This window comes from Salvia splendens, chromosome 8 (assembly GCF_004379255.2).
Source record: "Salvia splendens isolate huo1 chromosome 8, SspV2, whole genome shotgun sequence".
Lineage (NCBI taxonomy): Eukaryota > Viridiplantae > Streptophyta > Magnoliopsida > Lamiales > Lamiaceae > Salvia > Salvia splendens.
The window spans coordinates 14,704,866-14,721,949 of NC_056039.1; the positions used below are offsets into that span (position 1 = coordinate 14,704,866).

The following is a 17,084-nucleotide window of genomic DNA, read 5'->3' on the forward strand; positions in this document are numbered from 1 at the left end:
CTCGGGATCAAGGTTCTTCGGAATCGAGATAAGAAGATGTTGTGCTTATCTCAAGAATCTTACATCGAAACAGTACTTAGTCGTTTTAGCATGCAGGATGCCAAGAAAGGTTTCTTACCTTTTAGACATGGCATTCATTTATCTCAAGAGATGTGCCCTAAAACGCCGTCTGAGATACAAGCAATGAGAAGGATTCCATATGCTTCGGCAGTTAGAAGTCTCATGTATGCTATGCTTTGTACTAGACCAGATATTTGCTTTGCTGTTGGCATGGTGGCAAGATATCAGTCGAATCCGGGCAAAGGACATTGGACTGCCGTAAAGAACATACTCAAGTACCTTAAACGGACTAAGGACTATGCTCTAGTTTACAATGCAGCCGAGCTCTGTCCTTTGGGATATACTGACTCAGACTTTCAAGCTGATCAGGACTCGAGAAAATCTACTTCAGGATATGTGTTTACCTTAGGAGGTGGAGCCGTAATTTGGAAGAGTGTGAAGCAAAAAGGCATCGCGGACTCGACCATGGAAGCCGAGTATGTGGCCGCTTCAGAGGCTGCAAAAGAGGCTGTATGGTTCAAGAACTTCCTTATGGATTTAGGTGTAGTTTCGAATCTGCCCAAGAGCATCACCATTTATTGTGACAATTCTGGTGCTGTGGCAAACTCGAAAGAACCAAGAGCTCACAAAGCGAGCAAACACATAAAGCGGAAGTATCATATCATTAGAGATATAGTGCAGAGAGGAGACATAAAAGTGGTCAAGATTGCGTCAGAGAACAACCTGGCAGATCCTTTTACAAAGGCTTTGGCTGTAAAACCGTTCGATTGCCACGTTGAAGGGATGGGAGTTCGACTCATTCAAGACCTCAACTCGCTTTCAGTATAAGTGGGAGAAATTTAGACGTGTGCACTACTATTTTGTATACTCGAAAGCTGTTTTGAGTATAAGTGGGAGATTGTTAGGGTTTTGTATACTAGAAATCACCTTTCGAGTGATTGGATACTGTAAAACTCTAATGGTTATTTTCCAATAAATGCAACAGATTATTTTTGTCATAATGTTGTTATGTTTTACATTTAATGGTTGTTTATTGCATATTTAAATGTATGAGCAAACGTAACAAAGTCTAAGTCTTTGTTTTAGTAGACCGGTTGTGGGCGTCGTCCAATTTAAGGTAACACGGTCAGTTCTAAACAAAGAAAAATAAGAATTTCAAAACCTAGATAGGCCTAGACTACCTATCGCGAAAGGTTGCAATGTCAGTCCGATTATTTCTAAACCTTATTGAAATAAGATGACGTTGGTGTGGTATAGCACTGAATGGATCTAACAGCAAGACGAGTCTTTATGCTATCTACTGAAAGACGAGGTCTTGAGAATTAATTTCTTAATCAATGTACGTTAGCATTGAGCATACGATATTGAGTATCCACTACTTTGACTTACCAAAGGTACGGATTTTTCGTAACCCAACGATCCAGGTATATTGGGTAGTGGTGATCATTATCTAGAGGTGCTAGGATTGCTATTATGTTGAAACGTGCGCGAGGAGAGTCTCGTTTGATAACATCCACAAGAGGAGCTCGAAACGAAGTTTTATTATTCGAAACCTAGCTAGTTGGAGTTTGATTACTCTATGAATAATAAATAAGAGTTTCTTGCTAAGTCCACTCTTGGAATTCGAAATATGTTAATTAATTAAGTCTATAGCAGACATTAATTAATTAATGGATGTTTCCATCTTAAGCGCGGGAAATAAATCAAATACAATTAAAGGAAACCCGGAATACTTGTAATTTCGGATTTGGAAGGCAGTGCAATATTACTTCTGTAGTGGCTGCTCGTAATATTCCAATATAAGCTTATATTAAATTGTGGGTTCAATTTAATTAGTAAAAAGCTAATTGGGTGAGGCCTGTTCCAGATTCTTCCTTAGATCCCTAACTGGGCCCAATATGTGACTTATATAAATAGGAGAATAAAGGAGACATAAAACACAACAATTTATTCATAAAATTTTCGTCCCCCTCCTTTAAGAGAATTTTCGAAAATTGTGCTCTCCTCCGTGAGCTGAGTTCTGTCTTCCATTATTCGAGTCCTAGTACGTTGGTGAGATTTTCCCACACAAATATCAGCGTAAAGTCCGGGACACCAGTCAGAAGATCCGAGGTCTTGTATTGAAGATCTTCACGTGGAGACGGAGCAAGCCATCATCGATTCTTGATTGAATCAACGAGGTAAATTGGCTAATTCCGTAGTAAGCATGTTTTAGGAATTTAATGTGCTAAAGCATGTTTTAATTCAAGTTATGAGCATGATACATGTGATAATTACGCGAATAGATTTTGTCTAAATAATCTGCTAAATAGATCAAATTCATGTGATCCGTTTTGTTACGCAGGCTTCCGCTGCCAGCCCTTTCAGACCTTGCCCGACAAATTCTTAAGGTGCACGATCATTGACAAGCTTCCACCCAGTTGGAAGGACTTCAAGAGCTATCTCAAGCACAAGTGAAAGCAGATGACCCTTGAAGACTTGATCGTGAAATTGCGCATTGAGGCCGATGTGCGCAAAAGCGACCAAAAGGCTAAGGGCACTAGCCCACTTGAAGTCAAAGCCAATCTGTTGGAGCGGGGCGATCCCTCCAACAAACGCCCTCGTCCAAGTCAAAAGGATAAAGGAAAAGGAAAGCAGCCTGCAAAGAAATTTGAAGGCGAATGCTTCAAGTGTGGCAAAACCGGCCACTTTGCCAAAGACTGCCGCAGCAAGAAGAAGAAGCCGGCAGCCCACGTCATTGAAAAAGTGTTCAAAGACTGGGACGAAAATGACTTCATCGTTGTGGTCACCGAAGAAGCCAACTTGATTGAAAATAAGGGAGGCTGGTACATCGACACTAGAGCAACTGCTCATGTTTGTGCCGATAGGAGTAAGTTTTCAACTTACAGTCCTGTTGATGGGAGGAAGATCAACATGGGGAATCAAGCATCATCTGAAGTCAAAGGAACTGGAGATGTGATTCTCAAAATGACGTCTGGCGTCTTTGTCACGCTAAAGGATGTGCTGCATGTGCCCGACATCCGAAAGAACCTAGTCTCTGGATCTATAGTAGTTAATAAGGGTTTTAAACTTGTATTTGAATCTGATAGGTTCGTATTGTATAAGTTTGGAAAATCCCTCGGAAAAGGTTATGTAACCGATGGGCTCTGATACATGTGATAATTACGCGAATAGAATTTGTCTAAATAATCTGCTAAATAGATTAGTTTTATGTGATCCGTTAGAACGCACGCTTCTGCTACCAACCCCTTCAATTGGTATCAGAGCCAGTCTTTGGCTCTGATTATTTGGATATAAATTTCACGAAATTCATGTATGCATGTGTTATTTGATTACGAAGCATGTTCTTGTTAGTTTTTGTTTAATTGTATACATGTTGAACTCAAGAACAATCGAATCAAAGAACTTGAATTTTTTGATCGTACGAGACGTGCGATCCGTCGGCGCTCGCGCCGAGACGGATCGCACCACGCGCGATCGAGAAGGGTAGTCAAAATAGTGGGAGCCGAGGGATCATAGGTCACAAGACGACGCTGAAACGAGCGTAGGCTCGTGCCCGCCGCCGACCGAGACCAAACCCTAGGTGGCACCCGCACCAAGCTCGACGCATGGAGGATGGCGCGGTGCGGAAGTTCGACCGGAACGCACCAGAACACCGAGATGCCGAACCCCAACCCTAGGCGGAAGATACCGACCGTCCGCCCCAGACAAGGCCGAGAGCGATGCACCCTGCGCGACGCTAGCTGAGCCAGTAGGAGCGGCGGATGGACAATGGCTGAGACGGGTCTTCACGGCTGGCGGAGAGCAGCGCCACCGTCGTGCACACTGCTGGCCGAGAATCTCGGCACTCGACGTGCCAGGACACCGAGAAGGAATCAGCGGCTGGCCGAGAGCTGAGGCGCCTATGCGTGTCTCGCTGGCCGAGAGCTGCCGAGACACCGACGAGCCGGTGGTCAAGCCAGGCGGCCGAGATCATGCGCGCACACATGCGCTGCTGGCTGAAACGCAATGTGCATCGTTAAGCGTGCACAAACCGAACCGACTCGGCTGTTAACCGCCAGTTCGGGCCCGCCGGTTCATGAACCGGGGCTGGAATCGGCGGTTTGAACCGTCCGACGGGTTGCCGGTTCCAATGGGCCGGTTCAGGGTCGAAGTAATGTTGAACCGTGAACCGGCGGTACGCCGGTTCAACCGAATATTTTTAAAAAAATTATTTATAAAAATTGATTTTTATATTTAAAAGTAATTTTTACAAATAAATGAATACAAGAAATTCATAATAGCCCATATATATTTGATGGGCTTGTGAATTTATGAAACCTTTCTTGGTTGTTTCTCTTTTATAGAGACATCCTTGAATGTTTTATGTTTCACTTTCGATGTGGGACAAAATCATTCTTGGTTGTTTCTCTTTTATAGAGACATCCTTGAATGTTTTATGTTTCACTTTCGATGTGGTAATAAATAATATTATTTTATTTCTAGATGATATGGATGAGGATAATTTAATAGTTACCTAATATTTATATATCTAGAATCCTAATAAGGATAGATATGTATGAATACATTAAATATTAAATCTTCTCTTCCTAATCTTGAACATCGAAATAATTTGAATTTAATTTTTTATGTCTTATTAAGAATTAAATAACTTAATTATTTTAGATATATCTTATAGTAGACATGAATAAGAATTAAATTCTAGAACATTACTTTCCTAAATGAAGATACCAATAATGAACAAAAGATTTAATTATCCAGCATATTAAATACCAACAGAATTTAATTAAGCCTTAATCTGCCTCAAGGCTAAGGATAATCAAAGAAAAACCATAACCAAAATATCTAAGCTGTAATTACGAACTCAACGTTTGTATATGGTCTCCATCAATTGGTCTGCAATTCATGAAGCTTTTTTCTAATATTATTGCCACCTGCTCTGTGGGTACAATAATCCTAAGAAATATCGAGTTCATGAGGGCGGACTTATCGAATATAAATAGTATGATCCAGAATGTGGTTTCCAATATTATCGCCACCTGCTCTGTGGGGACAATAATCCTAAGAAACTGCGAGATTCAGAAGTTCACACAGGATTTATGGGATAGCTTGATCTTGTTAGCAACACATGAGCATTGTTATGGGAGTGTGTTGTAGGAATGAGACTCTGTAATGCTAAATTCTATGGTCTTGCTTAGGCAACATTAGGCGGCCATGTCACTCTGTGGTCTCTGAACTATTCGTCGATGATTGTGACCAGTTAAATTGTAAGATTTTAATGCGTATTGACTTCCTCTGGAGGGTACAAAATTTTAATTTTACAGTTGTAAGATTTTGAAAAGTTTTATGGTTAATCTGATCAAACATCTTACATAAGTTTATGACAAATAGTAAATACTCTGTTTTGTAGTGCAAAATCAAATCGTCAAGATGTCATTCAATCCTCTTTCTGCAATTCTTAAAGAAAACAAACTCGAGGGCCAAAATTACATAGAATGGAAACAAAACTTGGACATCGTTCTTACAGCAGATGAGTACATCTTTGTACTCACAACCCCGCGACCTCCAGTGCCGGCTACTAATGCTGCGGCAGGAGTCAAAGATGCACACAGACGGTGGCATAAGGCGGATGAGATGGCTAAGTGCTACATGTTGGCTTCTATGTCTTCAGTACTCAAGCATCAGCATTCAACCATGGAAACAGCCGCCGAGATCATGCAGAATCTCAAGAATCTTTTTGGTACTCAGAATCGAACGGCTAAGTCTCAAGCCTTTCTGAGTATCATGTCGAAGACAATGAAGGAAGGCAAGTCAGTGAGGGACCATGTCCTCGAGATGATGAGCCACCTCAACCAAATTGAGGTCTTGGGAGGGACGATCGATCCCGAGTCCCAGGTGACTATTATCCTTCAAAGTCTTCCCCCTAGCTTCCAACAGTTCAAGCTCAATTTTGAGATGAACAAAAGGAACTACACCTTGGCATAGTTGTTGACTGAACTCCAGTCGGCAGAGGACCTTATGGTCCAGGATAAGGCGGCCATGATGACTTCGGCGCCTCGTTCCTCTGGCTTTAGGCCTAGCAAAGGAAAAAGGCAGGCACCGAACTCAGAAGCGGCCAAGATGGCTAAGGGAAAGAAGAAGAAGAGGGCTAACAAGAAGCCCACGGGGAAGTGTTTCAAGTGTGGGGAAAGGGGCTTTGGAAGCCAGACTGTCCTAAAAAGGGCAAGGCTACAGGTATGCACCAAGCTTTAGTAGTCGAGTCATGTTTGGCATCGACGTCTACTTGCACTTGAGTTATTGACACATGAGCCACTGATCATATTTGTTTTGATCCTAACTTAATGCAGGTGACAAGACGGCTACATGATCGTGAGATCGAAGTCCAGCTGGGAAACACTACAAAAGTGGCGGCCATTGCAGTGGGAGACGTTTATTTGCGCTTTAGTAGTGATAAATTTTTTATTTTGAAGAATGTTTTATTGATACATTCTTTTAGAAGAAATTTAATTTCAGTTTCTAAATTAATTTTTTATGGATATTAGATTTATTTTAATGACAACTGCGTTATTAAGAAAGATGGTTCTTATATCTGTAGTGGTATCATGGAAAACGATATGTACACAATCATATCCACACAATTTAATAATCACAAATCAGAACTCAATACAACATCGAAAATTTCAAAGAAACGAAAGGAACCTTCAAGTTCAATGAACGAAACATACTTATGGCACCTTAGACTTGGTCATGCTAATGAAAAGAGGATCCATTCTCTTGTTCAACAAGATCTTATTAAAGGTCTAGAGGAGGAACCTTTTCATAAGTATGAGTCATGCTTAGAAGGCAAGATGACCAAGAGGCCTTTTCAGGCTAAAAGCAATAGGGCCAAGGAAGTACTTGAGCTCGTTCATTCCGATGTATGTGGACCAATGTCTACTGAAGCAAGAGGTGGTTTTCGATACTTCATCACATTCATTGATGACTTCTCGAAAATTGGATACGTCTATTTGATGACCCACAAGTCAGAGTCTTTTGACAAGTTCAAGGACTTTAAAGCTCAAGTGGAGAAGTATCATGGTAAGAGTATCAAATGTCTGCGATCTGATCGTGGAGGCGAATACCTCAGTGCCGAGTTTTTGGACTACTTATCGGAGTCGGGAATCCAATCCCAATTGACTGCGCCGGGCATGCCCCAGCAGAACAGGACCTTGTTAAACATAGTCCGATCAATGATGAGTTATGCACGGCTACCTACTTCGTTTTGGGGACATGCCTTGCTTTCTGCAAGCTATATATTAGACAATTTACCGTCAAAATCCGTACTTACTACTCCTTATGAGTTGTGGACTGGGTGCAAGCCCAATCTAGCACATCTCAAGATTTGGGGTTGCCCGGCTCATGTATTGGAAAAGGATCCAACTAAGCTAGGATCAAGGACGGAGGTATGTTTGTTTATAGGGTACCCCAGAGGGACGAAAGCTTATGAATTCTTTAGTCTCCGAGATAAGAAAGTTATTGTGAGCACTCACGCCACATTCTTAGAGGAAGACTATGTAATGAATCATAAACCCAACAGTGAAGTGGCTCTTGAAGAGCTAACTTCTGTCACAAGTTCCATTAACCAAGAACAAGTACTAAGTGTACAAATAATTCCTGAAACTTCAACTTCTACACTGGTGAGATTTACCCACACAAATATCAGTCTACAGTCTGGGACACCAGTCAGAAGATCTGAGGTCGAGTTCTCAAGATCTTCACGCGGAGAAGAAGCAAGCCATCTTCGATTCTTAAGTGAATCAACAAGGTAAATTGGCTAACTCCGTAGTATGCATGTTTTAGGGATTATTTGTACTAGAGCATGTTTAAAATTCAAGTTATGAGCATGATACATGTGATAATTACCCAAATAGAATTTGTCTAAATAATCTGCTAAATAGATCAGTTTTATGTGATCCGTTAGAACGCACGCTTCCGTTACCAACCCCTTCAATCAAATGGGTTTAAAATCAACGAGTACAATAAATGTGTCTACATCAAGAGCACTGATAACAGTCATGTTATAGTGTGTCTATACGTTGATGATATGTTAATCTTGGTTAGGAACACTCAAGTAATGAACGATACAAAGGCCAAGTAGTGTTCCCATACCTGCCAGATTATCTTGTTTCGGATCTCCTTGTGCGGCTTTAGCTTGCTTGCGCCCCAAAGCATAGGCTCTAGCCTGAGTGGGATATGGTTGGCGACGCTGTTGCGGCTGCTGAGGTGGTGTAGGGTTCCCTCGAGGCCCATTTGGTGTTCCTCCCATTCCAGCATTGTTGTTGCTCGGACACTCTTTGGCAAAGTGTCCAACTCCACCACATTTGTAGCACATACTAGTCCCAATTCTACATTCACCCAAATGATTCTTTTGGCACTTGACGCAGGGAGGCGCTCTTTGACGGTACTCTCCATCTTGGTAGGGAATGGCTTATTTTCCCTTGCACCGTTTAGAGTTTGGGGTACCTTGGAACCTTTTGTCGTCAAAGGATCCTCGGTTCCCATCCCACTTTCTCTTCTCACGGAAATTCTGTTGTGGTGTAGGTGGTGTTGGGGTAGTAGGCGTTGTTGTCCTTTCTCGTGGCATTGCTTCCTCCACATCCAAAGCACGAGACAGTGATTCGGCATATGAGAGCCTTCCACGGCATGCTAAAGCCATTCTTATTTCGTGCCTCAGACTAGCACAAAATTTCTCCGCCATTTTTCATCGGTTTTCACTTGTTCTAGTGCATAACGAGACATATCGCATAGGGCATGATCATATTCAGTCACTGTCATCCGCCCTTGCTTCAGATTGTAAAATTCAGCCTATTTAGCTTTACGGTAACTCCTCGGAATGTACTTATCATATAATTCTTCCTTGAAGTTTTCCCAAGTTAGGGCATCCAGTTGTTCACACGACATCGTTCGCTGCTTGGTCTCCCACCAAAATTCTGCGAACCCAGTGAGCTGGTAGGTCACGCAAGATAGGCGCTCCTGATCGGTGCACCTTATGAATTTAAATATGCGCTCTATGGCACATATCCATGTTTCAGCCTTGGGCGGATCTCCCATTCCATTAAACACTGGAGGGCGTTCTTTTCAAAATTCCTTTTCAATGTTTCGTTCGGGTTGCGGTGGTGGTGGTTGTCCCTCGGGTCCCACACTACTCTGGGTTTCATTGCTGGCCTCATTTTCGTTATGAACTGTTGCGCGTCTGGGAGGCATTGTGATTAACACACATGTTAGTACAATTGTCTGAATTTTACCCATCACCACACCACACCACACAACCTCTCAAAATAATTTCACATGTTTTCCATACACATATCAAAGTAAACATGAACACAACGATTAAACAACGACAAATTCATAACCTAAAATAAGTACGGGTTTCAACAAGGTCTTTGTATCCAGTACAACCGAAAGAACTCAAAAGAAAAACTGCTACATAGTTCGACAAAACAAAGCATCCATAACATCGACATAAAACTAAAACAAAAAAAAGTCTCTACTCCTCGGGTGCTCTCTTGACATTCGCCGCATCCTCGTTTCCAACTTCAGTCTTCCTTTCAAGGGGTTCCTCATCCTCGACTGGGTCATCCTCTTCTTCAATGGGATCTTCATCATCTTCAAGAGGATCGTCCTCCTCCTCTTCCTCATTGTTCTCTCTCACATAGGTAGCTACGTCGACATACTCATCAATAACAAGGACTTCTGTCTCAGGAGGTGCAGAAGTGCTCATCCCAAGCCTCATTCTCTTGGGAAAGTTTGGCTGCGGCGTCTCACTCTCATATCGACCCCCGCTGTAGGGGCTTAGACGTGATGAGGATGGCTCCTTCTTAGGTGCAGCATAGGGCGATGGTCCATCACGAGCATCAACTAGGGCCTCCAAAAGAACTTTCACAAAACCATGCATATCTCCTTGTACCCTATAGTTGGGGAGCCCATACCAAAGGTACGGCCGCGAGGGGTCGTCAGCCCACCTATTCCATGGCGCCGGTAAACCATCAATCAACCTCATTATGCCTTCGCAGTGTGTTAACCCACACCCATGGGCATCCCTCCACAGGGCCAAGTAGTCAGCAACGTACGTCATCAAAGGGGCCCTCTCATCTCTCTCGAACCCTCGGTACAATTCCACAGCTCGCGTGCGTGAATCATAATTGACATCTACATGAAAGTAAGTTTCCTTAGTAACAAATCAAAAATGCAGGGTAGAGAAGGATGCAAGGTTAATAAATACGCGTAGAGAACGTCATACGTGCTACAGTGGGTATACATGCTGGATACCATCTAGGGATAGATGTTTCGTGCGTTATTTTTGTTTGAGCATCTCGCCCTGGTATGAAGAAATGTAGTAACTTGCAACCTCGCCAATCTTTCGAACTAGAACAAGTCGTGCTTCACAGGGTCGCCATTGTCTTGTCGTCTCATCACCCCTTGGAATTCGCTCTTTTCTATGCCTCATTCGTTCCATCGATAAATATTTTGCCTTAAAAGAAAGTATAGTCCGCGCGTATATAATTAGCCTACATCTAAGGCCTTTGAAGTCTACGTCTCATAATATTATCAATCATACTCCATTCATTATCACGTCCAACATCAATTGCATAAACATTTCTCATTTCAAAACATTTTACCTTCTCTCTTGTTGAGCGCGGCGAGATGGAATGTTGAGCCTTCAATGAATACTCTTTTAGTCTAGCGAAACGAGTCTAGACTCGATTGAATAAGAGACTCTCGGTCCAGAGCGGAAGGAAAAGTGGCTCTGATATCATTCTATCACGACCGCACTTCCTAAGGATAGAAAGTACGATGGGTCGCGACTAATGGGGGAATTAAGAAGCGGGGAAGAAATGGGAAACAATCAAGGGGTACGACATATAGATCAAAAGATGAAACTTTATTACCAAATCATAGTCTTAAAATCACGAAGCAACAAAGTTTGTATGAAAATAGTCCAACAGACTAAGGAAACATAAGATTTTAAAACTTGGCGTAGCGGAAGCATTTGAGAGTTGGCTACTACTATGTATGAAGACACAATAGCAACCGGAACATTTATTGAATACGGTCTTTGTCCAAATGCTCAACATCCTCCGTCCTCGTCAACGCTCAATCTGCACATAGGGAAAACACATGCAGGGCTGAGTACTTGATGCACTTAGTGAACTCATGCCAAAATACATTTTTTTCAATAAGGTTATGTCAAGCCAACATTGAGTGAAACTCGGGTTTTTCTTTAAAATACCGAGAACACAAGAATCATTTCCATAATTAAAAAGGTGTTTGCGCAGACAAATATCATCATCATCCTCCATCATGTATCATATCTGAACCATCATGTGAAACGAGAGTGTAGCCACAAACTCGATCACCGGACCGACCGACCCAAAAGACGGCTCACGATCCCCATCAGTGCACTAGCCTAAGTAGGGCTTAGACCCTAGTTAGACCCGAATTCGTTAACCATCAAAGTCTAGTAGGACATTATCCTAGTAGACAATCAGATAGGCAATTCAAAACAAAATATAGCATGACATAACATTTAAACCACCCTTATCTCACCATGTACATATCATTGCAAATAAAGGAGTTTAAGTAATAGAGCCCACCTCAAAAGCTTAGTTATTTCCTTAAACAACCTTTTTGAGAAAAATAAAGTACACGTCAATCACAAGAAAGAAACCATTTAGAATGCATGCACTCTAATTAGAGTCTTTTATCTCGTTTCTCGGTTTTCATGCATTTTTTTCTATTATTCGGCGGCCGCCCAAGGTGTCGCATTCGACGCCGGTCGGCCGCTTACACCAATACTTCCTCTGTTGGCTCCTCGTATGTTTCTCCACGGTATCTAATTACAGAACCTCAACATTATTCAAGCGCATAAGTTAATTATCGCAATTATTTCCCCTCAACAATTATATTTATCTCGGACTTAGGTTAAATTATTCATCCTTCGAATTATTCAGGAGTTAATTAAATAAATCCCCACGATTAAATTAATTATTGGCCCAAAGATTTATTCAACTAGCCCAAGCTATTTTGTATTCGAGCCCAATGTAATTATCAAACAACCCACCTTATTTCTCCATTTTATTTTATGAGCCCAAACTCCTAATCAAAAAAGTGGCCCATCTTAAATAAAGAATGGAGCCCAAAAAGAGTAGCCCAAATATACTCCCATTCTCCATCACTCTCGGTCAACTCCTCTCCTTCACGCCCCACTCTTCCTCTCTCTCTCTCTATCTCTCTAATTCTCTCATTCGACCAAATTTTCAGAAGCTCTCAATCCGTCGTCGCCTCCTCCAACTCACCCCTCGACGTCGGCCACCGCTCACCGTCGAAATCACGATGCTGCTGTTGCTGTCAGAAATCACGATGCCGCTGCTCCATCGCAGCCAGGAGACACTGCCGTCGTTGCTGGGAAACGCGACGCTGCTGCTGTCTCACCGGGAAGACGCGACGCCGCTGCTGTCAGCAGTGTCCGTCGGTCAGTCTCTGCCACTCCGTCACCCCGATTTACCCTGAAACAGCCCTGACGCCTCCGATACCAACCCGATTCGTTAAAGGTTCAATTCAGTCTTAATTGAATTTATGTGTGGGAGTGATGGTGATGATATGCAATGTATAACAACAATCAAAAGGGAATGAGTTATACCTTCGTTGCTATGAATTTGATTGTGAAATTGGTAGGGAAAAGAATGGCTCCTTGAACTTTGCAGGTCCGTTTCTGTCACAGATTGTTGCATATGTTTGAAACTGGAATGGAATTGAGTAGCTTGAGCTATGAGTTTGTGAAAAGAAATTACCTTGGTTCGTATGAGATTGAAACAAAAAAGAAAGACAGCAGTTTCTTCTACCCTCTCACTCTCTCGGCTCTCTCATTGCTGTAGATTGTGAAGTGTATGTTGTGAGGTGTTAGGGAAGGAGATAAGTGAAGAAACTGATGCATTTAACTTGTGTGACCTTTGGTTGTAGAATGGAAAATGGAAGATCACCTTGGAAGGTTGGGAGTCTCAAGAGTTGGCGTTAGGGAAGGAGAGGAAAGAGCTTGGGCTTGCAAAGAAATTCTATGAAGAAATTGGGCTCAAAATGTTATTTGTAGAGTTTGGCCCAAGTTGGTTAAAGAAGAAGAAGAAAATTTGGATGACCCAACACTCTTAAAATTAATAAGGACATTTGGACTTTGATTTATATTTACTTGGGTCGGCCCAAGTTCCTATATTTATTTTTGTTCGTTTTCTTTCGTTTCGACAAAGTATTATTTGTCTCGTAGTAACTTGGTGTTATTCCAAGTACTATAAAATCCATCTCAACCATGCTAAGTATAGCAACATCAACGTCATTACTTCAACAAGACTTTCAAACACGTCCCCTAGAAAATTCTATTATTTAAAGAAAAAGGGGCGTCTCTCTTCACACCAAGCACATAAATACCATACTCAAATACAACAAAATAAAAAAATCGAGAAGCATAGCATGATGACAGAATTTCACTTTAACAAGACATATTTTAATTAGTACTTAAAAAGTACGGGTGTTACAGTTAAACCGTGATCTAATGAATAAGTTGCTAGAGGGAATAGGTTTGAAATCCACAAACTAAAGAATTGTCATAGTGGTAACCCAACCATGATGACTGGAGATCTCAAGAACTTGGTTCAAAGGGACAACTAAGTTATGAGAGTTCATGAGAAACACTCAACTATATCTATTTCCTAGAGAGCAATAGAGTGTTGGAAAACCTGCCTAGTGGTGAGGCTAAGTCTATGACTTTTAATGACTCCTAAGGATCTCGAGGAGATTGAGTTCTCAAGAAGACCGAGTAGGGCAAGATACTCGATTAGGAATCACCTATATAAGTGTGAAGTGAGGCCGCTTCGAATAACACACTTATGAATCCAAAGTGGTGTCCAAGGCCGCAAAGGACACAAAACGTGAGAACGGATAAGGTTGAGGTGTTTAAGCGTTAACACCATTGTCTCGGTGCACGCCGTGGGGGATTAGTTCAAAGCATCGCGCTACTAATCCGCCTGTGTATCCGATGGTGTCGACTATGGAAGGTTCAAAGCCAAAAACTACCTATCCTTATGCTTATATACCTCGTGAGGGTTGAGCTTGTGTCTGCATGCATATGCATTTGGCTATTTCCACTCATGTGGGGGATTGTTGGAATCTTGAATTTAAGATGTCGGGTCAACGAAGTTTGACCAATAATAAATGTGACGAGACATTTAATTTTTTGGAAATTAAATGATATAACGTCGATCTACATTCTGCGTAGATGACCAAAGTATATCACTTTCTCAAATCCGATTCCCGGTGAGTGAGAAATAGTGGATAAAAGTTGGTCACATTGTAGCTTTTGATAAAGCTATGAGTTGAAAGTGTAGGGAGTAATTAACTAGTGTTAATTATCCCACATAGGAGATGAGACACATCTTTAAATGTGTATTTATTAAGTGACTTACTACACTTAGTAATTATCGTGGACTAAGATGGGTGAAGAGCCCACACGCGCGCCGAGCCGTGCCCGTGCCCGTGCCCTTGCCCTTGGTCTTGGACTTGGACTTGGACTTGGATCTTGGCAATTGGTCTTTGGGCTTGTCCCGGGACCCAGACTTAATGTTTTGGACCACCTCAGTTTTGGGCAGCAGCCTGATCAACTCGGCCTGCTGCTCCTTGAGCGATGGCTTGATCAGTGTCTTGATCAAGTCGCTTCACGAAGTCCACATGTGACGGTTGAACTAGGGCGTGTACAGCGTCTAGATTCAACGTCGACCACTCCAGCTTTCAAACTCGTTACGGCCGGCGGTTACAGGCCCGCCATGATGAGCCATGATGACAGCCATCAAGGCTAAGTTGACCCCCGCAGTGGACCAAGCCTATAAATAGGCTAGTCATTCCTTGCATTAGGAGAATAGAACAACATACGAACATACTCACAAGCATCATACTCTCTCTGCATTGTCTTTCTTCCCGAAGCTCTGCCTTCTCTTCCAGTTCGCTGGAGCTCTGTTGATTGCGGTGCTGCTTCACCAGAGACGTAGTCGTTTTATCTTTGGGGACGACACGCCAAACCGAGAGCACTACCGGGGCATATCTCGTCTTGCGGAAAGAGGCCTCCTCGACTCGGCTAAGTTTTATTTCCAGTTTACAGTTTCGATTTCATTGTAATTTTCAGTTTTAGTTCTTCCTTCTTGGGTTGTATTACGTCCGGTATTGTTTATCTCTTGTAATTCCATCAATTTTCTAAAACACCAAGATAAAAGACCTAACGAGACTCTAAGAGATGTAGCCGAAAGATATCTAAGTGAGCTTGCTATGAGGTGTATCACTACAAAAAACTCACAGTGTACCAGCAAAAATTAGTAGCAAATATAGTATGTTGCTATTAGTAGCGGATTGGTGGCGGAATGTTGCTATCAATAGCGGGGTAATTCTTTTTTTATTCTAGAGTGTTTTTTACATTCCATAAGTGTACTGAGCTTTTTTTTTGAATTCCGGCTTTGGGAGAGACGCATGACCCTCATGCATCTCCAGTTAATGAAACGCATGACTGTGATGCGTTTTAGGGTAAGACGCATGAGCGTAATGCGTCTTTCAATATTTTTTTAATTAAAAGACGCATGGTGCACATGCGTCCTAGGGTAAAACGCATGACACACATGCGTCTCTCTTTTAAACATAAAGTAGCTTTGTAGTTTAGTGGTAAGAATTCCATATTGTGGTTGTGGAGACCTGGGTTCGAATCCCAGCAGCCACACTACAATTTTTTAATTAATTACTAGTACAACTTTATATTGACAAGAGGACCGACCTTCTATCTTTTCTTTAATTTATCATTTTAAATAAAGCACATTAATTGATTTTTTGGTTAGACTAACATTTTATCGATCGCATCCACCGGGACCAACATTTTTCATATTTTTTGTATATTTAATCATTATTAAACACCCAATGTACTGAAAAAAAAACTCATTTTATATGAACATAAAATTATAGGCACACTTAATTTTTCTTGGAAAATGATAAAAATTTAGAGAGAAAAAAAGGTGTTTAAGTTGAGGTAACTCATTTTACATGAACATAAAATTATATATACAATTAATCAATAGTAATGATTATTAAATAAGAAAAAAATACATAACTTGACACTAATTTTTTTTACATTAATGCATATAGTAGAAAAACTCATTCTTTTACATAAATTTAAATTAGTTTTATAATTAGAACTTACAACAATTTATTATTTTATACAGTAAACAATAAAAAAATTTTAAATAGCCCTAAATAAAACATACTCCAGTATTACATTCCAGTGTTTGTGGCTGCTGGGATTCGAATCCAGGTCTCCACAGCCACAACATGGAATTCTCACCACTAAACTACAAAGTCACTTTATGTTTAAAAGAGAGACGCATGCGTGTCATGCGTTTTACCCTAAGACGCATGTGCATCATGCGTCTTTTAATTAAAATAAAAAAAATTGAAAGACGCATTACGCTCATGCGTCTTACCCTAAAACGCATCACGGTCATGCATTTCATTAACGGGAGCCGCATGAGGGTCATGCGTCTCTCCCAAAGCCAGAATTTAAAAAAAGCTCAGTACACTTATAGAATGTAAAAAACGAGAAAATCGGGTTTGTAGGGTACTTTATGTTTAAAATAACGTAAATGTACCCATTTTGTTATCTCTTCCATATATGGGAAAAACGCCTATGGTGTGTTTATCCAGAAACCGTATATCAGTATTCCTCCCTCAAACGCGAAACACTCAGCACACACAACAAATTATCATCGCCCTTTTCATCTTCTCCTCCCCAAATCGCGAGTCTCTCAACCTCTCCTTCCTGAAATCGGTGATTTGGCCCTCCCTCCATCAATCGGTGCTATTCTTCCCCGTATTTGATAAATTGTCCGGTTAGTATGCTTATTTTTTTACAATATTAGAGTATTTGAATACCGTTGTTATTTAGGTTTATTTGGTTTGTAAATTGA

General features: G+C 41.4%; 1 non-coding gene across 1 annotated transcript; it reads left to right on the forward strand.

The window, feature by feature from the left end:
* The first annotated feature begins 15,773 nt into the window (after nt 1-15,773).
* On the forward strand, nt 15,774-15,847 carry TRNAH-GUG. The gene has a single exon. It is a non-coding gene; the product is annotated as a tRNA-His (tRNA).
* The last annotated feature ends 1,237 nt before the right edge of the window (nt 15,848-17,084 follow it).